At 45.0% G+C, this 27620-nt stretch overlaps 1 long non-coding RNA gene across 1 annotated transcript in view; it reads left to right on the top strand.

Moving 5' to 3' along the window:
• The first annotated feature begins 19760 nt into the window (after positions 1-19760).
• LOC146816757 (uncharacterized) overlaps positions 19761-27620 on the top strand; it is a 184997-nt gene continuing 177137 nt past the window's right edge. The window contains exons 1-2 of the long non-coding RNA XR_014962487.1: positions 19761-19941; positions 20385-20521. This is a non-coding gene — a long non-coding RNA (uncharacterized LOC146816757). The remainder of the gene's footprint in view (positions 19942-20384; positions 20522-27620) is intronic.

Here is a 27620-nt window from a genome sequence, read left to right on the forward strand (position 1 = left end):
AATCCCAGAGCTCTAGCAGAATTTTGCAGCTCCCATGTGTTAATCACAGGCACCAAATGAGTTGTTCACTGGTGGAAACTTATTGTTAAAGATCAATAAATTCATCACAGAGCTGTAACTCGCATGCTACACTCAAGAGGCATGGTTGGTGACTATATCTGCTTCTGTATGAGAACTGTATGTAATATGAAGGTAACAGGTTGTGAATTCAGAGAGGACGCTATATGGTTCAGTGCATCCTCTTTACTTAACAGCTTCCAATCCTAATGAGCTATCAACCTACTAGCAGATCATTGACAGTACAGGCTGAATATCAGAAAATATTATATGAATAAAAAGATATCAATAAGCAAATTGAATTAGTTAAGATTAAAATGCACATTTTTGCATCCAAGATAATTTCAAATTGTGCTATTCCCTAATCGACTCACCACACCATGCATAGTTCACATCCTCTGTCCATCTTGTCTACAATTCTCTTTTTCTTAAATAGGTTAAATAGGTCAATGAGTTTGGGGTACCCGTACAAGTGTTAAGAAACTAAAGACACTGTGTACAATATGTAGGGTGTGCATGTGTGCGCGCATGCACATGACCTACAGTAGAAACTATTTTACACATGGACATTTCAAAATGTGAAATGTGGGAAATGGTCCAAAAGTGAGGAATTACTTTGCAAATCCAGAGCAAGAAATACTAAAGGATTGAAGTGCACTGTATCAAACGTTTGCAACCACAATTGCAATCGCAAACCATTGTACAGTTCCTGACACCTCAAAGAAGGAGATGACTGATATGCAAAGGAGAACGGGTTATCTCAATCTGAGACACACAATCTGGGAGCCACAGGGATGGGATTTCTAACCCTCTGGTACAAGTACTCAGTTCAATGCACAAAGATGAATTAGAAATCCAGTTGTACTACTACCCATATTTCACCCTCTGAACAATACTTTGTAGGTGGTGTTTTATGGTCACAATTAATCCCTATGGTTGAGTTCAGAGACATTGTGGAACACAAAACTCTCTTTCAAATATCCAATACTTGATATGTTCAAAACAAGACCAAAACGATAAGAATCCAACATACAGTACTTAAAAATATGCACTTTGCAAGAATACCCATAAAAATGCAGTTCCTTGGACTCGGAAGCTCCATCCGGTGCTACCGCAATACTGAAAACGATGGTAGTCATCGTCGGTGAGACCAGGGTTGCAGTGCGAGATGCGGCGGGCCTTCTGCTGTGTTTTCAGGACATGGAGCCAGCGACGGAGTCGGTGACAGAGTTGGTTGCTTTTCCATCTCTGTGGCAACTGAAACCATGGTTCCAGAGGTGGTTCCCAGAGCTCAGTGAAGCCTTTGCGGACCATGCAACTTCAGAACAGGAGGCAAGCTCTACTTTAAGCCCTTGGAGATACTCAGCAACAAGTTTAAGAACGTTCAGTCCAGTCCTTTCACTGCCCAAGGCAGAAGCAACAACTGCAGGCCAACCCAACAAAGCAACAACACAGCAAAGGGGCAGTACTCCTCCAGGCAGCTCTTCCAGCTCTTCTTCCTGGCAAGTTTCCTTGATACAAGCAAGTTCTAAAGTTCTGGGGCTTGGGCTCCAATATTTATACTCAGTGTTTCTTTGTCCTCTCAGGCAGAGAGTGTTTGTACCTAGTCCAAACCAGTTTGGTCCTCTCTAGCCCAGCTTCCCGGCAGCAGGTGGAGACAGCATTGTCTAAAGCAGACCAGGCCCACTCAGGTGCAATGAAATCTCCTCCAACTACTCTAAATGCAGCCTAGGTCTTTTCAGCCCAGCCCTGACTCATTCACGAAAGGCAGGACACACCTCAACCCCCCCAGCGGCTGTCTCAAGAGAATGCACATCCCCAGCCCCAGGCAGTCAATCCACAAATCAGCAGAGGCACAAAGGATGGCTAAGTAAGAAAATACCTACTTTCTGAAAGTTGTATTTTCAAACATAGAACATAAAAATCATCTTTATTAAAAGATGCATTTTTACATTCTGAGTCCAGTCATACTAAACTCTATTTCCCCATCTTGTCCCAAAAGGAAGTTATGCTTATAAGATGTTATAAGCAAACTCTCATTCCATCCTATGGGACAGATGGTCTATTGATAGCGAAAAATGAAATACACAGTAATTCACTACCAGGACATGTCACACACCCCAGTACATGTGCTTCCTTTAACATACACAGTACCCTGGCCACAGGGGTACCTTGGGCCTATCTAAGGGAAGACTTACGTGTAGGAAAAGGAAAGATTAGGGCCTGGCAAGTGGGCAGGTCGACATGGCAGTTACAAACTGTGTGCTGTGACAAGTCTGAGAACCCTTTACAGGGCTGCTTGTATGGGTGGCACAATCAGTGCTGCAGGCCCACTAAAAGCATTTGATTTACAGGCCCAGGCAATCTCGGTGCACTTTACTAAAGTCTCACTAGTAAATCAAATAAGCCAATCATGGAAACACCAATCCATAATACCCTTTACAACAGGAGCACTTGCACTTTAACACTGAATAGCAGTGAAAGCGTGCTCAGAGCAGTGCATAATTTGTAAAATATGAATTGCAGGTGCTCAAATGTTTGTCGGATGCCACACCTACTTTTCTCCAGCTACACCCACTTCCTCCACTGGCTCCACCCACTTACTCTATTAGCTCCACCCACATCCTCAATTGGCACTGCTAAAAGTCAGAAGTAATACCAGATCTGAATTTCAGCAAGGGAGCCTTCCTCATAGTAAGGTTTTGATCACACTAGAGGATTTTTTTTTCTATGGAGCAAAATAGAGTACATTTTCACCATAACCTTGGCCCACAAATTAGAAGCATTGCTCAAAGGTGTTGAACAATCACAGTCAGGTAAGACCATGTTTGGAAGCATAATGTAGCGGATCCTATAATAAAGGGTGAGGATTCAGCTCAAAACGTATGATTTAGACAATCTCGAAGGAAGCACAAATGGGTGCAATGTCTGATATTTATATGTTTCTAATCTCTCATCTTCATTGCTTGATTTTACTCACTAGAAAGTGTCATTCATAGTTGTTGAAATGTCACTCATAATTACACTGAAGTGACTGAAATTATGAAAATGGCACTCATAGCAATCTGAAACCTTGACAGCTATGCGGCGGGTGTCAGTTTCACTGGGCGAAGGGTGCACTGCAACGAGAGCAGAAGGACTTCACTACCTGGCAAATGAAACTCTCCACTGTGAGCCCTGCTGCCAAGAGAAGAACACTTCCTTCCAGTCTTGGCTGTTCCACATTTAGTCATCCAGCCTCTGCCTGCGAGGGAACCAAGCTGCTTCCTGCACCAGAGATTGTATCCTGCTACCAATGTCTATACTTGCTGTTAAAGGCCCCCTACCCGAGTTAAAGGTCCAACTCAAAGGCCTATAAGGGATAGAGGGCGACCCTTTAATAAGTGGTATTGACATACACAGAAGGTTAATAAAGCTGTTAGCATTTTGCCCAGTGATAATATGATATTCTAAACTGGAGCTAAAAGTCTTCCAAGGCCGTGCAAGCAGGCACCTCAATCCATCGGTCTATGGTATGGGCCCCAGGCATGCATACGTAAATACAAAGAACTAATTCGTCGGCTGTGGCTGGCCAGTGGCTGTCGTTTGATGCCAAACTACACTTACCTGCTAAAGCCCCCAGGACCCTGCTAGTCTACAGAAACCTAAAGAAATGCCTCCTGGTGGCTCCATGCTAATGAGGAAAAACCTTTTTTCTCTGTGCACCCTTGCTACGCGACCGCATGGAGACTTCAGCGCAGGGCAAAGGAGCAGGCAGGGGCCACACTGTGTGTCTCATATGAGTTGATGCATTGACTGTGGCCACCCCTTGAAAGGGGAGAAAAGGAGGTACCGTGGATGGCCCAGACATCCCTCTCCAGGCAGGTGCAGTAACAACAGGCCATGTTGCCACTGCATTGTGAAAAGTGGAACAGCTACTATAGTCATCTGGTCAATTATTTTCACCAATGTGCTGCCTCCATAGCAGTATCAATCTACTGAGGTGGAGGTTCTCTCAGTCCAGTGAGGGGAAAGTTTCGGCCCATTCATTTGAGGGTCTCTCAGGCTAACAGAAAGGAGTCTAAGAGACCAGTTAAACAAGAGTGCAGCTGAGTGAAGAGGTCTTCGACCATTATTAAGGAAGGCATTTAAGGCTAGTGGCATGCTAGTATCAGTCAAGTGAGTGAGGTGGATGTCTAACGGGTGACAGAAGGTGTATCAGTCTATTTGGGAGGGTTGCTCATTGTGACGATGAAAGAGAGTGTCTGACCAATGTGAGTAGGTATTGTGTAGTAAAATGGTGTTTTAGACCAAAGGCCTGGTGTCTTGGTTCACATAGTTACTTGGGGGGGCTCACAACAAGTGACATACGATGCCAATACAGTGCGGAAAGGACTCGGAGGCTTTGTGTGTAATCTTGGAGTTGTGGATTATATGAAGTTCGGTGGAGGTCTCATAATAATGAGTTTGGCGTCTTATCGGTCTGTAAGTATGGAGAAAGCACACCCCTTCAGGGTACGTGGCATCAGCCGTGGCATTAGGACCCAGGTCTCCTTTGGGGCTGGGCCCACATCCTCCCCTGCTTGCTCTCATGATTCTTTGGCCGGGGAGCTGCTAGTGGAAGGATACATGAGGCACTTTATTTGTTTGTGATACTGGTAGGTGACTGACTTCCAGTCCATTTAAATACTTCTAGACTCCTCAAACATTCGCCCCTGCTGTATGACCAAAGGCAGAGGAGCAGCTTTAAAACGAGCACGTAGGCAGGAAAATGTCATTCTGATGCTCAATATATCCAATATGTCTACCCCAAATCCTACATACAAATGAAAATGTATATGGAGCCAGTTGCACACAGTTTGGTGCCACACCTTTGTGGACTGAAGGCATAACAAATTGATCAGTCTTTGTATCTGGTACTCGGTGGCATGTCATCGGTATGGTAGCATTGGTAATCGAATGAATATGAATTGGAGGCTGACGGAGGCTCATATGAGGAAATAGATGCATGTGCTTGAGAGCAGCTTCACAGAAGACACAATTAACTTAAATTCAGTGGTCATGCTACTATTTAATTATGGCATGGTTTCACTACTGGAACTTAATCTATACTCACATGGATGGTCAAGTCATACAATAACTGCAAGAACTGATGGTGAACCAAACATAGAGGGAGACCTTCACGGTCAGGAAAACCACATTCTGAGTACACCCTGGTGCCCCTTGAATCGTAGTGTGTGGAGTACATAATACATTGAGACTCCTACACTCTTGCAAAATAAATGAGTAAAGACTCTGGGATACGGGTTGGGCTTCCAGCTCCTTCTCTCGCAAGTGTGGGGCTGGGGTCAGACGGCAGAAAGGTGACTGCGCAAGCTGCCTGCGCGACATGCGCGTCACTCCCGGTGTTGCAATCTGTTAGAAGGCGACCTCAGAGGGGCCCGGAGGGGGCCCTGACTGTCCTGAGACCCACCCTCAAAGTATCGTTGCCGGGCACTGGCGGGAGACTACGCAGGGGAGGAATCTCGTATCTAGGATCGTACACTCAGCACCACACGACAAAGAGACACCACACCGAGGGTTCTTAGGATTCAAGCTTTATCAAATCGAAGTGGGTGGATCTTTATGATCAGCAAGGCAGATATTTACAAGCAGAGCGTGGGCTCACAGAGTCTTGGCGGGGGTAGGAGGTAGCGGGACGGTCTTTGGGGGGATATGGATCAAATGCAGGAGCGTACCCGGCGCACAGCTCACAATCCTCGAGCTGGGGGATACGCTTGTCGTCGTGGGGTCCGGCGGGACCAAAGAGAGTCTGGGGGAGCCGCGAGTCACTCAGCAGGCTCAAGCACAAGTTCGGAGGTCTTACGATCTTCAGGGAGCCGCGAGTCACTCAGCAGGGCTCAAGCACAAGTTCGGAGGTCTTACGATCTTCAGGGAGCCGCGAGTCACTCAGCAGGGCTCAAGCACAAGTTCGGAGGTCTTACGATCTTCAGGGAGCCGCGAGTCACTCAGCAGGGCTCAAGCACAAGTTCGGAGGTCTTACGATCTTCAGGGAGCCGCGAGTCACTCAGCAGGCTCAGGTACCAGTTCGGAGGTCTTACGATCTTCGGGGAGCCGCGAGTCACTCAGCAGGGCTCAAGCACAAGTTCGGAGGTCTTACGATCTTCAGGGAGCCGCGAGTCATTCAGCAGGGCTCGGATGTTCCAAGGCGAATCTGCCGGACAGTCCCAGAGCACCCCTTGTTATAGGTCGACCCCTCTTTGATGTCCGGAGTCCGTGCAGGCAGGGGTCTTGTCACCTGGGGGTCGCTTGTCGAGGTTTCCTGCCATTGTCTTTTGATCCTTTCAGGGCCGGGTCGGGAGGAGTCCCAGACACCCAGCAGGCGTGGAGCCAGCCCTCAGGGAGGCCGGAGGGCCGATCGAAACCCATCGTCCCAGGGGAGTTCAGAGGTGCGATAGAAACTGCTCCTCCCTCTCTCATCCCCTGGAAGCGTGATGTCCTCCAGCCGGAGTGGCGCCTCTAGGCCCGGGTTGTGCTGGGGCCGGGCGGCCATCTTGGTGCATGAAGTGGGCACGCGTGCCCGGGGTGGCCGAAAGGAGAGAGGCCATGGACGGGGATGCCCGGGTCGCGTGTGTGTGTTCTGGTGGGGAGGATTGGCTGGGCCGTGTGCTTGGGGTCCCAGGTACCAGGTTAGGTAGTGCGAGGACAGGAAGAGCCATGCTACGAGGCCGGGTCTAACACAATCGTAATGGACTATTCTGCCCGCAACCTGCATCGGATTGGCCTTTCCGACTAGGCCATCGCACTACCATAACTGGAACTGCTGTTGCACCCACAAGAATTAATTTAATATTATAGGCCCATTTTGCCGTTTTGTGTGCCAGGGCCTAGGGCGATTTATAACACATTCAGTGGGGTGGACAGTGGACTCTGTTTGTCTATTTATTTTGGAGCAACACCAAGGGACCAGAATAGGGCTGCATTTCAGTGATTGCTCTTTATTTACTGATGATCGGCCATTCCGATTGCAGTACATGAACTAGCGCCAGCAAATAATGTTTGTGTAACGGTGCAAGAAAATTGTAATTTAAACAGTGTCACGAAGCTCGACAGCCCCGTACACAGACGCTGGTACAGTGCCACACCAAGAGGCTCATTTGGCAGCCCAAGCTATGCCACAGGCTGGGGACGGAGTGGCGGACAGTAACAACGAAGCGTTTATGGCTACTACTGCTTACTATAAAATGAATACTGCTATTTAGTAGTACTTACTACTTACGGTTACGTGTTGGACTGGGCCGGGAGCAGACACACTGCCTAAGAGCCTTTATTAATTAACTGGCCTGGGCCTGGTGCTACTGGCTGCCGCCTGCCCTCTTCGTCGTCGTCCTGCGGTCGCTGCCTTGAATAATGATGACTGCGGGTGTGCCGGGGCGTGGCAATCTAAATAAAATCTGTGCATGTTGCCGCACAGCCCCTACCCCCGAACAACCAAATCCAGCCCAATGCCCCATTCTCAATGTCCCGCCCATCGGCAACAGCAACACTGAATTAGGGGCCGGGGCTGCCAATGCCATGATTGTCACCATATTTGAATCTTCTGTTCTTGGCCGAATCAATGGTTCAGGCTCTCTCAGCCGCCGCAACACTCTTCTTCACCGGGACTCGGGAGCAGAGTCAGACTTGGGAGCAATCAAAAACAACACTCTGCGCCAAGTCAGTGAGTTATATAATATATATATATATATATATATGTTAGTTATACTTATTTATCATATATATGTTAATAATACTGCATGCAGCAGACGCGTAGACCCGGCCCTGATAAATAAGTGCCGGTGCTAAGCACCGGAAAGCACCGGCACAAATTAAGCACTGACTCAGAGACACTAAACCAGCTGAACCAGAGTTAAAACCAGAAGGTCAAAAAGCAAATAGACAGGAGAAACACACCAAAAGATGCCAGGTCTAACAGTGTGTTGAGTGTGTATATGTGTGTGCTTGTATGGGTGTGTGTTTTGTATAACTATACACACTATGCTGGGAGACATCATCCATACATTTCTGCCCTTCATTTAGCCACAGATTTCCACTTCTTTTAGGATTAGCAAAAGTCTCCATAAGTATTCCTGAAAACCTGTGACTGTCAAAGGTATCCATGAATAGTCCAGGAACGATTGTGGGAAATTACAGTTATGTTCATGTGGGTGGTGCCTATTTACAGTAGTCAAGTCCGTGTGTTGATTAGTTTGTTTCTCATGTGGAATGATAAATCATAACTGCTGTACCTACATGAACATTATTATACATTTCTGAAAGCATTTTCAGTTGTTATGGATATGCTTAAACTTTTGCTTTAACTTTTTCAATAGAATTCGGTTAAACCATTCTTGGATTAAAACACTCCTTGAATCCAAATTATAAACCAATTTAAAGTAGTTTCCCAACCCATAACAGTGGAATAACATCTTGTACTGATTTATAATTGGCCACTGGTCTCCCTACTCTTTGATTTGAAATATCGCAATACACTTTGGCTGTTTGATATCCCTCATGTAGGAGCTTAAAGTGCATGCAGATAATAAAACCAAGCAAGTCATTAAAAGCTATTTGAGCAAACAGAGGAACCTGATCCCATAATGCACTCCGGGTTTGCCTACACCGGTTGTTTTATATCTCTTTCATCTCACTGAGCGCCTTCTGCATGTCTGAGTATAATAAACTGTGATTAATAAATTATCCAACATAAATCCTATGATAACTATTATGGTCTTTGGTGTATCATTGATCCACATCTGGAATAGAGATTTTACTTGCTACTGCCTGAAAACAGTATTCCCTACATCTTATAAATAAAAATTAGCAATTTCAGATGTCATAACATTGCCTTTATGTGCATACTAAGCACGTGAAATTAACATTTGTATTCAAACGCAAAGTTAAGCATAGTTGTGGCATAAATTGGTATTAAAAGTTTATTGAATGCAATTTCCACCTTTTACAAACTACACTGCTACAATATTTGTTGTGAATGTGGAGTATATTGAAATCACAAACAACAAAATAAGGACAACTGTAACTATAGCAGGCATTGTTTGATGTTATTGCATCAGGGGTACAAAACGTTGCCGAGGAAACGTGAGGCCCATACCAGTAGGAATCAAAAGCAGAAAGTGAATTCATTTGGTACAGCATAATATATGCAGAGCTGACCTCAAGCTAGTCCGTTATATTAAAAACATTTTGCCCATCATTCTAAGGTAGGCGCTAACCCTGATTCTGGTACAATCTCCCCCTTTGCTCTGCAGGACGAGATTTTACTAACGAAGGGGCATATTATCAAGAAACGGCGTTAAAATTATCGCCGCTTTAGCGGCAGAAAACTGCCACTAAAGCAGCGATAATGGGCTTGATAATATGCCTTAGAGAATCCCCATAGAAGCCCAGGTTCTGGTGTCAACATGGGCTTCTATTGGAATTCTCTGCGGCATATTATCAAGCCCATTATCGCCGCTTTAGCGGCAGTTTTCTGCCGCTAAAGCGGCGATCATTTTACGCCCTGCTTGTTAATATGCCCCATGTTGCGCGAGGTTTGTGTTATTTTTGTAATGTGAACCCGGTTCAAGAGTCGTGCTAATATTTACTTTCCAACAGAAATAAAGATCTGCATTTGAAAGTTGGTCAAAGTAATACAGAGTCGCTCTAGGCGCTACTTTGCGTCAAGAAGGAGTTCTGTGTGCGGTAAATAGGTGTCCTCTGGCGACCACTCACAGGTTTTGACGCAAATCCCTATCTACTAACCTCAGACTGAGATTTGAGCGAAAGCCTTCTGCCTCCTCCCGGCAGGCATAAGGGAAGGGATTTTTTTAAATTATGCTTTAATTTTCAAACTTTGTAGTCGTGCTGCATTGTACAGTACATATAAAAAGTCCCTTCCAGCTCAAATCCTACGCTTGATAGAAAACACACATCCTTGCACTATAGTGCAAACGTGCGCGTGGGCGCATGGCAGCCTAAAGGTTTGGGGAGAGAAAAACAGCACAATATCTTCACTTCCCCTTTTATGCATCGCAACTTTGGTTGCTGTCCAGCAATGTGTCACATTATAGTTCATTTTCCCCCGTTTCATAATCCAGGTGCAAATTGCACAAACTGGAGCAAATTATGCAGGCAAATGGTGCACATTCAGAGTTTGTGACCCTCAAAATAGGGAATAGAGCACAATATTATCTGGCGATGCCATATTCTGAGGTATACACGTCTAAGTTGGTGTAAACTACATTCCCAATAAATATCAGTCACTGCAGCATCATTATTTACTGGATTTTGATTTCGCACCTGAGCATGTCGCTTAGTTTCTGGACCACACAGAAAGAGGATTTTAGCCCAAACATGCAGTCAGGGCAGAGGTGAAGCAATCAATGCAGGGGAGTTGGACAAACTCCGCAGACCAAGGCACGGAGACTTTCCTGGCAAAGATGGGAATAATGTCTGGCAGGCATATGAAAGTAAAGCTCGGGTTGAATTTAGTGCCAGGCCAGTAACATACCATTGTTGTAGTCCAAGAGACCAGGATGTGGGATGTAGCAGGAGGAACATTTGGCAAATTGTATCAGTAGCAGTGTGCAAACGTTCAAAGCAGTCTATATACAGCTCAAACATTGCAAACACATTCTCCAAAAGAAGGCCTACAGATATTCAGCCTTCTTGTTACTGGGAAGAGTGCCTGCGTCTAGTTTCATCACTGAGGCACCCTTTGCAAGTCACTTATTATGGATGGATGTTCTATTTCTGAATTTAAAACAACTGGATTAAACCAAGGTATTTCATTATATCAGCAAGCCAAAGTTAAAATCAAAACCCTTGCTCATGTTCAAGAATATATAAGTAATCAGCATTATGGTGAAAAAAAAAGGTATGCTCATGGTTTGGTTTGGAAAAGCAAACTCATTTTTATAGCTGTAGTTTTGGAATTTGGCTCCTTTGAAATTACTTCTCAGAGTCCAGGATTTTAATGGGTATCAAATGTGGTTCTTCCCGTGACATGGAACTCTGTTACTATTTACATTTGAAGGTGTGTAGAGGTGATACTCTCAGCTGCCAAGTGCTGGGTGTGTAGAGGTGATACCCACAGCTGCTAGGTGCTGGGTGTGTAGAGGTGATACTCTCAGCTGCCAAGTGCTGGGTGTGTAGAGGTGATACCCACAGCTGCTAGGTGCTGGGTGTGTAGAGGTGATACTCTTAGCTGCTAAGTGCTGGGTGTGTAGAGGTGATACTCTCAGCTGCCAAGTGCTGGGTGTGTAGAGGTGATACCCACAGCTGCTAGGTGCTAGGTGTGTAGAGGTGATACTCTTAGCTGCTAAGTGCTGGGTGTGTAGAGGTGATATCCACAGCTGCTCGGTGCTGGGTGTGTAGAGGTGATACCCACAGCTGCTAGGTGCTGGGTGTGTACAGTTGATACTCACAGCTGCTAGGTGCTGGGTGTGTAGAGGTGATACCCACAGCTGTTAGGTGCTGGGTGTGTAGAGGTTATACCCACAGCTGCTAGGTACTGGGTGTGTAGAGGTGATACTCTCAGCTGCCAAGTGCTGGGTGTGTAGAGGTGATACCCACAGCTGCTAGGTGCTGGGTGTGTAGAGGTGATACTCTTAGCTGCTAAGTGCTGGGTGTGTAGAGGTGATATCCACAGCTGCTCGGTGCTGGGTGTGTAGAGGTGATACCCACAGCTGCTAGGTGCTGGGTGTGTACAGTTGATACTCACAGCTGCTAGGTGCTGGGTGTGTAGAGGTGATACCCACAGCTGTTAGGTGCTGGGTGTGTAGAGGTTATACCCACAGCTGCTAGGTACTGGGTGTGTAGAGGTGATACTCTCAGCTGCCAAGTGCTGGGTGTGTAGAGGTGATACCCACAGCTGCTAGGTGCTGGGTGTGTAGAGGTGATACTCTTAGCTGCTAAGTGCTGGGTGTGTAGAGGTGATATCCACAGCTGCTCGGTGCTGGGTGTGTAGAGGTGATACCCACAGCTGCTAGGTGCTGGGTGTGTACAGTTGATACTCACAGCTGCTAGGTGCTGGGTGTGTAGCGGTGATACCCACAGCTGCTCGGTGCTGGGTGTGTGGAGGTGATACCCACAGCTGCTAGGTGCTGGGTGTGTAGAGGTGATATCCACAGCTGCTAGGTGCTGGGTGTGTAGAGGTGATAGCCACAGCTGTTAGGTGCTGTGTGTGTGTAGAGGTGATACCCACAGCTGCTAGGTGCTGGGTGTGTAGAGGTGATACCCACAGCTGCTCGGTGCTGGGTGTGTAGAGGTGATATCCACAGCTGCTAGGTGCTGGGTGTGTAGAGGTGATACCCACAGCTGTTAGGTGCTGTATGTGTGTAGAGTTGATACTCACAGCTGCTAGGTACTGGGTGTGTAGAGGTGATATCCACAGCTGCTAGGTGCTGGGTGTGTAGAGGTGATACCCACAGCTGTTAGGTGCTGGGTGTGTAGAGGTTATACCCACAGCTGCTAGGTGCTGGGTGTGTAGAGGTGATATCCACAGCTGCTAGGTGCTGGGTGTGTAGAGGTGATACCCACAGCTGCTAGGTGCTGGGTGTGTAGAGGTTATACCCACAGCTACTAGGTGCTGGGTGTGTAGAGGTGATACCCACAGCTGTTAGGTGCTGGGTGTGTAGAGGTTATACCCACAGCTGCTAGGTACTGGGTGTGTAGAGGTGATATCCACGGCTGCTAGGTGCTGGGTGTGTAGAGGTGATACCCACAGCTGCTAGGTGCTGGGTGTGTAGAGGTTATACCCACAGCTGCTAGGTGCTGGGTGTGTAGAGGTGATATCCACAGCTGCTAGGTGCTGGGTGTGTAGAGGTGATATCCACAGCTGCTAGGTGCTGGGTGTGTAGAGGTGATAGCCACAGCTGTTAGGTGCTGTATGTGTGTAGAGTTGATACTCACAGCTGTTAGGTGCTGGGTGTGTAGAGGTGATACCCACAGCTGCTAGGCGCTGGGTGTGTAGAGGTTATACCCACAGCTGCTAGGTGCTGGGTGTGTAGAGGTGATACCCACAGCTGCTAGGTGCTGGGTGTGTAGAGGTGATACCCACAGCTGTTAGGTGCTGGGTGTGTAGAGGTGATACCCACAGCTGCTAGGTGCTGGGTGTGTAGAGGTTATACCCACAGCTGCTAGGTGCTGGGTGTGTAGAGGTTATACCCACAGCTGCTTTGTGCCAGGGCCAGACTGGGAACACCAACCATCCCAGGCAATTCTGCCGGACTGGCCACGTGGGGGGAGTGGGATGCTGAGGGGAAGGGGGGTTTCTAGGTGCTAGCACTTCTTCCGCTTTATCACTGCTGCCGGTATTGTTACAGGGGGCGATATTGCAGCACTGCTGAAAAACCGCCCCCAGTAACAAAACCAGCCCCCAACCTTCCGGCCCACCAGGAAAATACCCAGTGCCCACTCCGGCCATGCTTGCTGCTACCTTACATATATAGTTGTATTCCTGATTCTTTTCCTCGGCCTCTAAACGCTTGTGTGCTGGGACGATATTTAAAGCATACTTCAACCAGATACAAAACTCAAAGTCATGTAGGATTTTCTCACTCATAAACGTCATCATTAATACCATAAAGCCACAAAAGTGAAATGATTTTAGCAGCACTAATGATAATTTCCAAACCAAAGTCCAAAATAAACACAGTGTGTAGAGGATACAGCTGGCCTGAGATGTGATCCAAGTGGTCAATAACTCCTACCACCTTTTCTTCCAAGAAGAAATGTAGCCTTGGAAATGGCTGAATGTTTTGTAATGAAATGTATGTCCTTCGACTATCTGCACATTCTCTCTGAACAACACTAAGGCACGTGTCACAAATCATATTGACTAACATGCAATACTTTGGGGGTGTAATTGAGTGATGTGTATCTGGCACACTGTCCAGTAAAATGTTACAATCTCCCCCCACTATTAAGGGGCTGGGAATTCCAGTAAGTTGTTGGAGAGGCTAATTAAAGCGCTAGGGCAGAATGGGATATTTTATTCTCAAAAGGTCTAACTTTCAGTACAATATGTGTTTTCCCAGTACATAAGACAGAGAATTTACTAGGATTTTTCTTGGCTTCTATGTACTAGGCTTCATCATGAAAAGGTCCCTGTGAATAGGTTGTCATTTAATTCTAGGTCTCTGCAAGGCACATTTTGTAGCACTGTATCTTATAATATATTTATTATGTATTAAGCAATACCCTTCCACCTATTCTGGGACATTTAGAATCCTTCATTGCTCTATTTCACCTGATTTTCCACCCTCTCTCGATTATCTACAGCGGTCTTATCCTGCAATATTAGCGTTGTTAAAGCCAGTAAGGTTTTTTAATGTATCCATATCCTTAGTGCACTCAGCTATTTAAATAACCATGATTGTCAGCCAGTCTTCCCCACCTGCACATTCCTAATCTTAGATGTAATCAGAACTACAGAGTGATTGGAGATGGAGACTTTTGTTTAGTCTTGCACGCTAATGACCAAGGAGGTTCCCTTTTGGAGTGCTGTTGTCTCCGCAGGGAGAAAGAGGGGTATTATTGAGTTAAGTGCCAAGCCAATGCATTGCCTCAACTGAAGTAGGGTGCAAAAAAAACGTTTCTCATAAAATCCCCACCCACTCTAATAGTGGCATGCTTCATCATCGGGTTCGCCCTGACTCCTAAAAATCACGGTGGGCTCAGCCATGTTCCAGGAAGCTCTTATGAAGATTGTTAGTTAGGGGGCGTAACTTCAAAGATAACATTTCCTCATCCACTCCCTAGCTATCCCTTTATTAGTGGGATGGATGGGAAAGTTAAAAACAAAGACTATCTAGGGTAATGGTCTTATAACCCTATTACACCACCATGTTTCAGCCCTACATTAATGGCCTAAAAAGGACAAGGGCTTTTGCCAGGTTGGGTTCGTAAATATGTCACTCCCCCAATTGCGTGTCTCACATGTGATTTTTTTGTGTGTGCTGCATGCAAACATTCAAAGCATGCACGGAGTCTGTAATACTTGCAACCAGGGTTGTACCTCAAGTTCTAGAGATGGCTGTTCCCAACGGGGCAAGAGTGGGCGGCCCTGTAGTCAAACTTTCGTCAATGATCCCTTTCCATAACGAGACTGTCTAATCTCTGCTCCCCTGATTTATCGCACCTTTTTCAATATCCTATAAGGGAAAGAACCCATACACTTACTTTTGTACCTATCCTATGTTTCTGTTTTAACACTTTTGTTTAGTCTGGCATGCTCCATCTCCAGCTAGGCTTTGATCGCGTTTGCAGCTCTCTCCTCAGCCTCAGCGCTCAACATCAGAGATCTTAGATTCTCCCTCTGAAAGTCATGAAATTAGTAGTTGTAACACAGATCTCACTTTTAATAACTTCTTTTCAGAACCTGTACAGTGTGGACATAGGCACAATTTCAGACGGACTGTGAGGGAGCGTAGCTCAGATACACCAAGCAGATCTGTGCAGTCAAATGTTTTGCCTTCTGACTAAGAGCTTGATTTAGAGTTTGGCGGACAGATACTCCATCACAAATGTGACAGAAGTCCTGTCTGCTTTATTATAAATATTGCACTTGTGAAAAGGCATACATGATTTCAATTACATTTGTGATCAGTCTTTTTTATTAAGTCAAACACTTTCAGTGGGGATGGTTCAAGGCTGTATCTGGCAAAGTCCTCTTGAAGTAGGATAGCCATTAGATAATGTCTCTTAAAGCTGTTGTTTTTGGAGGGAAAAGCTCTGAGTAATAAAATGCAAATGTTGTTCATGGCAAAGTCCTCTCATCTGCCAGGTACATTTGTGTGGTCAAGATTAATACATTTTTGGGAGCTTGAAAACATTGTGTGGGACAAGTCTGTAGCTGGGCCGGTCGAATTTAAGCTGCATACCTAAGCCACGAGGGTCCGCTGAGTTCATTTTTTTCTGGCAGAAAAAACATCTGAGTGGCACCAAACTGATTTTTCTGCCTTTTGAGGTCGCACATTTGGAGTGGCAGCTAGTACTAGTAAATTAGGATGTTGGGTCACTACTCTGCATATTTCCTGACTGCTTATTTCTATCAGAGTCTGTTTGATTCTTTCCAGTAAAAAAGACAAAGTACCCAATTAATTAATCCTAGTTTGACCCTCACTATGAACAAGGGTCAGGCAATCAGGCAACGCGACACAGTTGAGTGTTCATACGCATGTGCATCAGCCTTCCTAGATTAACAACATGCTTTAACATACATAGCTCTTGGCCTGCTTCTCCCTGTCACTGATAGAAAGCCTGCTCCACTTCACCTACAGGGAGACAGCTTTACTGAGAGCCACCTATCATTGCCACCTCCCTGTGCTGGGCATGGATCACCAGGAAATGGTCCCTTTTGTCCTAGGACTTGTCATTGTGAGCTCAGTGATCTTTAGTTGAGCTTAGCAGCTCAAAAGCATGTGCATGAAATAAACACCTTGCCCTACTCTTTCTGTTCCACGTCTATCACAGGTGATGGCAATGTACTACCAGCAAATCCTGGCATTTACATTGTTTTAAAGCAAAAGGAGTGTTAAAGAACCATTTTGTTTTTGCATGCCCCAGCATTAGAAAGTCCTAGATGTCGTCAACGCTCTGTCTCTCTTTGTCAGTGCATTGTGCTCATTTTAAGTGTCCAGGAAGACTATTGACCATGAGTTTAGTGGGCACCTTAGACCAACAATTCTAAAGTGCACCAGCTTTATTCAGCTTAGTTTGCTGTATTTTCATACAAAAGACAATCAAACTCAATTGTACATGTCTTAGACTGGGCAACACTTAATTGAAGTACACAATGTCATACAATACTCATGTTGACACATAATCAAAGTAAAAACATACAACACAACAAATTTGTGTAAAAATTACAAGAGACATTTAAGTGCAATAGTAATACAACAAAAATAGATATATAAGCATAAGGCAGTTGACCAGTCCGAAATTTGGAATTAGACACTAGGCGGACACTGTCTCGTTACCAGGCTGATGCCTACTGTCCTGCCTGTGATTGAGAAATGGGGTTACACACACTACCGGGGTGTTGCCTGAAAGGGGGAAATACAATTTGACAAATTCCCTTGTGGCACACACCATCAAGAATACCCTGTACTCAGGAGTCAATGCATTTCAAACCCCTAGTGATTTTGGGGTTCTCCTCAGGACTCAGACCTGGTCGTGGACTCTAAAATTACACAAAAATACAATAATGTAATGCCTAACCCAACCGTGTTTAGTGCTACAAAGAATGTTCAGTACCAATTAGTGTCCGCCTAGTGTCTAATTCCAAAATTAGGACTGGTCAAGTGCCCTATGCTTATATATGTATTTTTGTTGTATTACTATTGCACTTAAATGTCTCTTGTCATTTTTTCACAAATTTGTCGTGTTGTATGTTTTGAATTTGATTATGTGTCAAAATGAGTATTATATGACAGTGTGTACTTCAATTAAGTGTTGTCCATTCAAAGACATGTAGAATTGAATGTGATTGTCTTTTGTATGAAAATACTGCAAACTAAGCTGAATAAAGCTTCTGCACTTTAGAATTGTTGGTGTAAGGTGCCCAATAAACTCATTGTCAATAGTCTTCCTGGTCACTTCGTTTGTTTTCAATTAGTATAGTGGTCCATTCCAGGTAGTTAAGGACCCAAGCCTTGGTTGTTTATACTGTTAGTAGGGCGGACTGTTGTCCGCAAGGCTACTATTTCCACAACTTCAACCATACACATTTAGTGTCCCCTAGTCAGCCCCTACCAGGCTCACTAGGTAAATTGATACGTCAGAGAAGGAAACACTATCCTTTACTGAGGGTCATATTCAAAAACTCATTTCTGACCCAACCTTGTTCTCTACAGTCACACTTAGTAGCTCTGCCAAACTGCAGAGCGTTTCTAATAAATTAATTAGGCTACAGAAAAAATACGTTAGAACAGAAAATCACGGGCACTTCTTGGTCGAACATCTAAAAGCAAGAACCATTCCATGGGGCCTTCAAGTCAAGAATGTCCTCGTAATTTTTACAGAAGACCCAGAATACAAGAAGGGTTTCAGTAATATCAGCACCAAGTGCAGCAGTGACTTGATGGTGCACTCCATTGAGACGGCACAGTGGATTTGTAAAAAGGAGGCAGAGGAAATTGAAGAGCAGCTACATGCGATCAAAGACAACCACATGCCAGCGGAGGCAAAAACTTTGATTGAGAAAATTGAAAAGGAAATTGCAGCCTATAAGGACCAAACAATCAACTTTTTCAAATTAGAAAATGAATTCTTTGTTCACATCAAAGGGACTGCCATGGGCTGTCCCTTCGTGCCGGAGATGGCAGTGTTGTAGATGGCCAAATAAGAACAACTATTTGTGTACCAGAACAACCACTACATCTCCCATATCAAGCAATGGTATAGATATATTGATGATGTGTGGTGCCTATAGGAGGGGTCTGAAACAACCTTAAAGGAATTCCACATCTGGTTGAATGACCGTAGCCCAGATTTAAAATTCAGTCTGGAGTATAGTAACAAGAGCCTCCCATTTTTGGATGTCAATGTCTAAACATCAACAAGCTGGTTGATTACCACAATACATAGAAAACCTACACACAAAACAATGCTCTACATTACCAAAGTTATCATCCTTTAAATCTTAAGAACAATTTTCCCTACAGGCAATTTTTGCGTATAAGGCGTAATTGTTCCAGACGTGAGGACTTTGAGTTACATGCTGAGGCACTTGTCAACACACTTAGGGACAGAGGGTACCCCAAAAAACTGTTGAAGCCCTCTTTGAAAAGAGCATGGTTTACCCCCAGGGAACATCTGTTGACGAAGAAAATCAAGACTCCAACTTATTGCATTGTCGGCGTGTCCACGTTTGGACCACACACAAATCCTGTTAAAAAGATCATACGCAGTAACTGGCATTTTGTTGAGGGCACTATACCAAACATAGGGCTTCCACTGTTTGCCTTAAAAAAGAATCTGAATATTGAGCAACAAATTACCAGCTCTGCGGGAACTCCTAAAAAACCAGCTACGCTAAGCACAATGCTAAATCTTCAGCCCATACAAGGCCACCATAAGTGTGGGACATGTTCGGTCTGTAATTCCACTGTGGAAGGGACTTTGTTTACCGATGGACAAAGATATTGGTGCAACAATGAGTTCATAAATGTTAAATCTAAGAATGTGGTGCATGCTATCACATGCCCGTGTAAAAAGACCTACATTGGAAAAACTAGCCAAGAAGTACATCAGCGCATTGTGCAACATCGTTCCCGCCTCAAGAATAATATCCCTACTGCTCCCATGGTTGAACATTTTGTGTCCTTGAAGCATACACACAATGATTTTAACTGGACTGTTCTGTACCTGATAAAGAGAAACAACCAAAGAGGAGGTGACCCTGAAGTTCTGTTGGCCCAGAGAGAGGCATTTTTTTATTATGAAATTTGACACAGCGCTCCAAGGATTAAACAAGCTCTCTGAGATCGCAAAACTTTAGTGAAAAGGTTCGCATTTGACATTTACACGACATGGTCCATAATGCATTAGAACAATTAACCCTCAGGTTTCCTGCCGGGTTATTTAGTCAGCTGTTTTCAAGACCGCCCCTTTCTGTCTGTTGGAATGAGTTTCAGCTCGATGGACTTACATGCGCCCTTCCGCCCCCGCTATTAATTAAAGGCAAGTTACAGGGTGTCTTCACGTATAGACGTTCGCCGAATCGAATTTCGGCCTGGTTTGTTCGAGTTGGTGTAACAGTAAGCCTTTATTGTTGTCTGCAGGGACGGTCAACTTATCTGTTTTCACCGAGATCAGCGAGGCCGTACCCACGGAAAACAGTGGCGCACAGGCAGTTTAAAGGTAACAAGTGGTCTGATGCTCATACGCATGGGGTTGACTTTTCCACCTCGCGTATGCATTTTTGCATTAATAACAATACACTCAGATTTCAATTGTTTAATATGCTTTTTCAGAATTCATGCAACCGAGGGGCCAAATTTACAAAACAGATAGAGAGTCTGCTCAAATTAGAGCCAGCAAGGTAGGACCATGGCCTATTTTCACGATGCTGGCATACTGCGGTGGCTTCGACATTTGTGACAGCCTGACAAGGTGTTTTTAATTCTCTTGATTTACTGTAGCCTTTGTCATTAGAGGAATAGGAACACAGTCCTCCACAATCAGCGGATCCATTCAACGCTGCAGTCAGGGACATAAATATACGAATTGGTACTGAACGTTCTTTAGAGCACTAAACACGTTTGGGTTAGGCATTCCATTATTGTGTTTTTTTGTAATTTTAGAGTCACGGATCAGTTCCGAGTCCTGAGGAGAACCACGAAATCACTAGGGGTTCGAAGCGCGTTGACTCCTAAGTACGGTGAATTCATGATGGGGTGTGCCACAAGGGAATTAGTCGAATTGTATTTACCCCTTTCAGGTAACAGCCCAGTAGTGTGTGTAACCTCATTTCTCACTCACAGGCAGGACAGTAGGCATCAGCCTGGTAGCGAGACAGTGTCCGCCTAGTGTATAATTCCATATTTAGGACTGGTCAAGTGCCTTATACTTATATATGTATTTTTGTTGTATTACGATTGCACTTAAATGTCTCTTGTCATTTTTTCACAAATTTGTTGTGTTGTATGTTTTGAATTTGATTATGTGTCAAAATGAGTATTATATGACATTGTGTTCTTCAATTATGTGTTGTCCATTCTAAGACATGTACAATTAAGTTTGATGGGCTTTTGTATGAAAATACTACCAACTAAGCTGAATAAAGCTCGTGCACTTTAGAATTGTTGGTCTAAGGTGCCCATTAAACTCATGGTCAATAGTCTTCCAGGACACTTCGTTTGTTTTCAATTAGTATAGTGGTCCAGTCCAGGCACTTAAGGACCCAAGCCTTGCTTGTTTATATTGTGCTCATTTTAGCCAGAAATAATTTTCAGTGTTGTGGCATTTATTGTATGGTGTTTCAGCAGTGCAGAGAGTAATTCATTCCTGCACTCTGCCCACACCATCTTTTCTTGGACACATCATGCCTCTTGTTTTATTCTCTTACTTGCTGCCATGAACACTTCTTCCTCTTCCATGCCTTTCTTCCACCACTTACCACTATTTCACACATGGCAAGAATTAAATATTTTTGCTTCTAGTACGTTATTATTTTTTATAATAACCACACCTTTTTTACACATGCATATTGTGTGTCAGTTCACATGGTTGAAATCAATAACATGAAAAAAAGCAAGTGGTTCTATTACCCCCTTTTTAATGGTATTTACCCAATCAAGCTCACCATATCTACATCTGAGTGAGCACTGCAGGGTAGAAATCCTTGAACTTTGGGGTACATTCAGATGTCAGCCGAAACCACTTCACTCACTGAGCCAGCATGCCCGCTTTATTTGACTTCCCTTCAGTTCCGCTAAAACTATCATTGTCTACTTCACCTCTCTCTTCCTCACAGTGCCAGGATTAGATACTGCATTACCTGGGTCACTGCTTTACCCTCTCACAGTATTTTTTTATTCTTTCCTGCAATGCCAATGATGCTTAATTTACCTCTAGCCCGTAGCACCAGGCATCGGTCCTACTTTCTCCTCTCTTTTTTAACTTCCCTGAGCTACATCGAGATAGACTCTCTGTATTCTCTTTTCCCATGGACTGCTAAAGTGTCAGTGGCTATCCCTTATTACTTAATAGGTGTGATTACCCTAACTATGATTGGCAGATTTCCTACAAAGAGCCTTACTTATGTACTTATGTTCCTCATCAACAGTCTGCTCAGAATGAAGCAAAGGTTATATGTGATAACTTCCAAGGGCACTGCTCTACAGATACAAGCCTGGCATCTCCAAAGTACTCCTAAGGAGGCTAACCTGCAGATACCAGCCTGGCATCACCAAAATACTTCTAAGGAGACTACCCTGCAGATACCAGCCTGGCATCTCCAAAGTACTTCTAAGGAGACTACACTGCAGATACCAGTCTGGCATCACCAAAATACTTCTAAGGAAACTACCCTGCAGATACCAGCCTGGCATCACCAAAGTACTTCTACTGAGACTACCCTGCAGATACCAGCCTGGCATCGCCAAAATACTTCTAAGGAAACTACCCTGCAGATACCAGCCTGGCATCACCAAATTACTTCTAAGGAGACTACTCTGCAGATACCAGCCTGGCGTCTCCAAAGTACTTTTATGGAGACTACCCTGCAGATACCAGCCTGGCATCTCTAAAGTACTTCTAATGAGACTACACTGTAGATACCAGCCTGGCATCTCCAAAGTACTTCTAAGGAGACTACACTGCAGATACCAGCCTGGCATCTTCAAAGTACTTCCTAGGAGTCTACACTGCAGATACCAGCCTGGCATCTCCAAAGTACTTCTAAGGAGACTACCCTGCAGATACCAGCCTGGCATCTCCAAAGTACTTCTCAGGAGACTACCCTGCAGATACCAGCCTGGCTTATCCAAAGTACTTCTAAGGAGCCTACCCTACAGTTACCAGCCTGGCATCACCAAAGTACTTCTAAAGAGACTATCCGGCAGAAAACAGCCAGGCATCGCCAAAGTACTTCTAAGGAGACTACCCTGCATATACCAGCATGGCATCTCCAAAGTACTTCCAAGTACACCACCCTGCAAAAACCAGCATGGCATATCCAAAGTACTTCCAAGTACACCACCCTGCAGATACCAGCATGGCATCTCCAAAGTACTTTTAAGGAGACTACACTGCAGATACCAGCCTGGCATCTCCAAAGTACTCCAAAGGACACTACCCTGCAGATAGCAGCCTGGCATCTCCAAAGTACTTCTTAGGAGACTACCCTGCAGATACCAGCATGGAATCTCTAAAGTACTTCTACGGAGACTACACTGCAGATACCAGCCTGGCATCTCCAAAGTACTTCTAAGGAGACTACACTGCAGAGACCATCATGACATCTCCAAATTATTTTCAGGGACACTACAGTGCAGATACCAGCCTGACATCTACAAAGTACTTCTAAGGACACTACCCTGCAGATACAAGCCTGGCATCTCCAAAGTACTTCTAAGGAGACTACCCTGCAGATACCAGCCTGGCATCTCCAAAGTACTTTTAAGGAGACTATCCTGCAGATACCAGCCTGGCATCTCCATAGTACTTCTAAGGAGACTACCCTGCAGATACCAGCCTGGCATCGCCAAAGTACCTATAAGGAGACTACTCTGCAGATACCATCATGGCATCTCCAAAGTACTTCCAAGGAGTCTACAGTGCAGATACCAGCCTGGCATCTCCAAAGTACTTCTAAGGAGATTACTCTGCAGATACCAGCCTGACATTTCCAAAGTACGTCTAAGGAGACTACACTGCAGATACCAGCCTGGCATCTGCAAAGTACTTCCAAGGACACCACCCTGAAAATACCAGCATGGCTTATCCAAAGTACTTTTAAGGAGCCTACCCTACAGATACCAGCCTGGCATCTCCAAAGTACTTCTAAGGAGACTACCTAGCAGATACCAGCCTGGCATCTCCAAAGTACTTCTAAGGAGACTACCCTGCAGATACCAGCCTGGCATCTCCATAGTACTTCTAAGGAGACTACCCTGCAGATACCAGCCTGGCATCGCCAAACTACCTATAAGGAGACTACCGTGAAGATACCATCATGGCATCTCCAAAGTACTTCCTAGGAGTCTACCCTGCAGATACCAGCCTGGCATCTCCAAAGTACTTCTCAGGAGACTACCCTGCAGATACCAGCCTGGCTTATCCAAAGTACTTCTAAGGAGCCTACCCTACAGTTACCAGCCTGGCATCACCAAAGTACTTCTAAAGAGACTATCCGGCAGAAAACAGCCTGGCATCGCCAAAGTACTTCTAAGGAGACTACCCTGCATATACCAGCATGGCATCTCCAAAGTACTTCCAAGTACACCACCCTGCAAAAACCAGCATGGCATATCCAAAGTACTTCCAAGTACACCACCCTGCAGATACCAGCATGGCATCTCCAAAGTACTTTTAAGGAGACTACACTGCAGATACCAGCCTGGCATCTCCAAAGTACTCCAAAGGACACTACCCTGCAGATAGCAGCCTGGCATCTCCAAAGTACTTCTTAGGAGACTACCCTGCAGACACCAGCATGGAATCTCTAAAGTACTTCTACGGAGACTACACTGCAGATACCAGCCTGGAATCTCCAAAGTACTTCCAAGGACTCTACCCTGCAGATACTGCCATGACACCTCCAAAGTACTTCAAAGGAGACTTCTGTGCAGATACTAGCATGATATGCAAAGTACTTCTAAAGACACTTCCATGGAAATAACAGCATTGTGTCTGTGCATAACTGGTCAAAAAGCATACCCTGAGCATTGTGCATGCACATAACTACCAAGGACAGGACAATTTGTTTAGAGTAATTATATTGTTTCTTTATAGTACTGCTCAGGCTCAATAGGTCACACTGTTCATATCAGCTCAGTACCAAGACATGACACCTCATAACCACTGGCATGATATTTGCCATGTACTGCTCACAAGGGAACTACACATTTGGACAGAGACAAAAATGTCCTCTGTGGAAAGGGCATTTGAGAAAATCAATTTTGTCAAAACTAACATGGAAAAATGTCAGAAATGTTGATGGCCAAGTGTTTTTTGAGCCAGTTTTGCAGGACTATGAGCTAAGAGAAACCATGGTTTGGAAAACTGCATATTTTTCTATATTGCCCCATGGGGCCGTATTACAGAAAATGACCTGGGGTGCAAAGGGCATGTGCGCTCACTTTGTGTTCCCCCGGGGCACTTTGCATTACAGAAGGGGCCGCAGACGCTTGTGTGTCCACTTCTGTAATACTGATAGCACTGGCACACATGTGACGCCAGTTCTATCATGAAAGGGCATTCCTCATTTTCATGGGGTCATAGCCCCATGTAAATAAGAGAATCTCTTTGCCTCTATTATGGAAGTGAGCACAAAGGTGAATAAGCCGCCAGGAGGCACACTGATAGGGCTCTCGAAAAAGGTTGATTACTACCAGTGCAAACCCTGAAGGCAACCCTTTGGCAGCCTTGGCCATTTAGGGACTAATTTATGGGAAAGTCACAAAAGCGCAAAAGTCACCTTGCTGCTGTGCATGACAGAAAAAGGGCAGGAATGTGATGTATTTAAGGCAATACAGCACATTCTTGTCCTTTCCCTTGCTCTGGCACCTGTCCTTTTCCTTACGCTGGTACCCTTTTGGCAGCCTGGCACCAATGCATGCACACTTGCACCATGGTGCAAAGGTGCCTGTGTAGCATGCAGGATTGTTATTATGCAGGAAAGGCTACCTTCCTGCACAAAAGCAATTCTGGGAGACATTTTCCCTTTTCTATGTGTGCTAGAGAATGCAGCACACATAGAAAGAGGAAGAAATTAGGAGAAATAGAGACATTTCTCCTCGTTACGCCTCCCCTGGGAAGGTGTAAGATTTTGGCGCATCCCCAGGTTTACAAGTTCCCCAGATATTTCAAGCCATTCAAAGCCACTATGCGTGGCTTAAAAAAATCTGACCTAGAGGTTTGCGTCTCACATGTACCATATTGCGTGATGCAAATGTGATACAACCCTCTCATAAATAAGCCCCTTAGTGCTTACAGCCTGTCTCTGGGTTACATGACTCGATGTAGTTGGCAGTTGGTCTTTGTGTATTCCTCGTAGACAGTAAACACATAATTGAGAGCTTAGGTGTGCCGCCATGGGCTTTCTCTGGCAGGATGGGAGGGCAGAATATGGTACAGTTTCAATTACACATGAATAGAGTGTGTCCTGCCTTCACACAAATAATTGCATATGCCCTGCAGTTTTTTAAAATACTTTTTTAATTGGCATTTACACACATATAAACATATATATCAGGCCCCAAATCAGGTTGACAACATACACCATGCTTAATACAGCTGTAATAGTACTCAAGTAGAGAATACAATTATTACAATAAACAAAGAATACTGAAAAACAACATAAAACAGTGGTAAATTAAAAGTGTAGATACACAGCATTCTAACCTGTTAGTGACAAGGGATTCCAACCCTAGTTCCTTCAATCCATGGTGAACCATCATGCTTAGGTTCTGGAACTTGATGTATTTGTTCTGGGTTGACTATCTACCCATCCGCCCGACCCCAGTATAGGTGGTTCCCCCTGGCATTTTCTGACCCCCTGTCTTGCGTGGTACTGTGTTCTGTGTCCTGTGTATGCAATCCCTGTTAGCAACCCCTGTCCCTCACCACCAGTAAATTCCCTCCAGCTTTACAGCCCAAACCTCCAAATCCTCCTGCAGTTTGTCATACCGATGGTTAAGTTTCATATATACCTTCTCTGCTAGCCCCCATTGAGCAACATCTTCAAACCACTCTATAGCTACTCTCCTCTTTGCAAACACAAGCACGAGCTGCAGGAATGTCCAGTGCATTTTCCTACCCCTGGTCTGCCTCACTACATCAAGCAAGCACACATGAGGGGATTCCTCGATCACCAGCCTCTTTACCTCCCTCACCCGTGCAATCACTGCCACCCAGCACACTCTAACTTTAAGACATTCCCATTTCCTGGCCATGTGCAGAAAGAAGGCACCCCCGAAATATAGGGCAGTCAGCGCTCCTGCCTACATAAATGCAACTGAGTTTTATAGGCGTGAGGTACGTGCAGTGCACAAAGTTAAAGTGTGTCAGTTAAACTCTGGCATTGCACGAGACTCTCTTCACCAGCTCACAAGTCTGTTCCCATTCAGTATCTGATAAGGACATGTCCAGTTCCTCCCCCCACACTCATCGGAACACCAGCTCTACCACAACCCTATCTAACTTGAGTGCCTTGCATAGATGTGTCACCATGTGTCTTGCTGACCCAGCTGTCAATAGTAATTGGAGGGTTTCTGTTGCTTTGGAATGTGTGAGAAGTCAGTCAATATCTCCTGTGATGTGATTGATACTTTGGCATCCTGCAAGAATTGTCTGCCTGTCTCCACTAATGCGCCCGTGCTTCTATAAATGTGAGAAACCGGGCATTCTGGTAGAGGTCACCAAGAGTCTCACACCCCCCTCTCTCCATCAAGCCAACAACATGGATTTGTTAATAAAGCTAATTGGTGACAACGTCCATATAACAAGAAGGACGCAGCTTCAAGATCATAGTAACTGCTCACTCCTACATCTGTGCAACTTGTTCGATTAATTAGGGCAGATCCTGTGTGTGCATGAGGCAGGCATCAACAGACCCATCAGCGAGTGGTTGTTGTGAGTCCCACAGAGCAATCTCTTCTCCCAGTTATAGTCTCAATCTGTCCACAGCGTTGCGTGCTGCAATTTAGACGCATAATAATAAAGCTCCAAGTCCGTTAGGCCAATACCTCCTTCCAGCACGTCTCACTTGAGGAGTGGTAGTGCCACCCGACTCCTCCTTCTGGCCCAAACTAGTGATATCAGGAGTCTGTTGAGGGTCTTAAAAAAACTGCACGGCAATGTCAAAAGTGCATTCT

This window comes from Triturus cristatus, chromosome 6, assembly GCF_964204655.1.
Source record: "Triturus cristatus chromosome 6, aTriCri1.1, whole genome shotgun sequence".
NCBI lineage: Eukaryota > Metazoa > Chordata > Amphibia > Caudata > Salamandridae > Triturus > Triturus cristatus.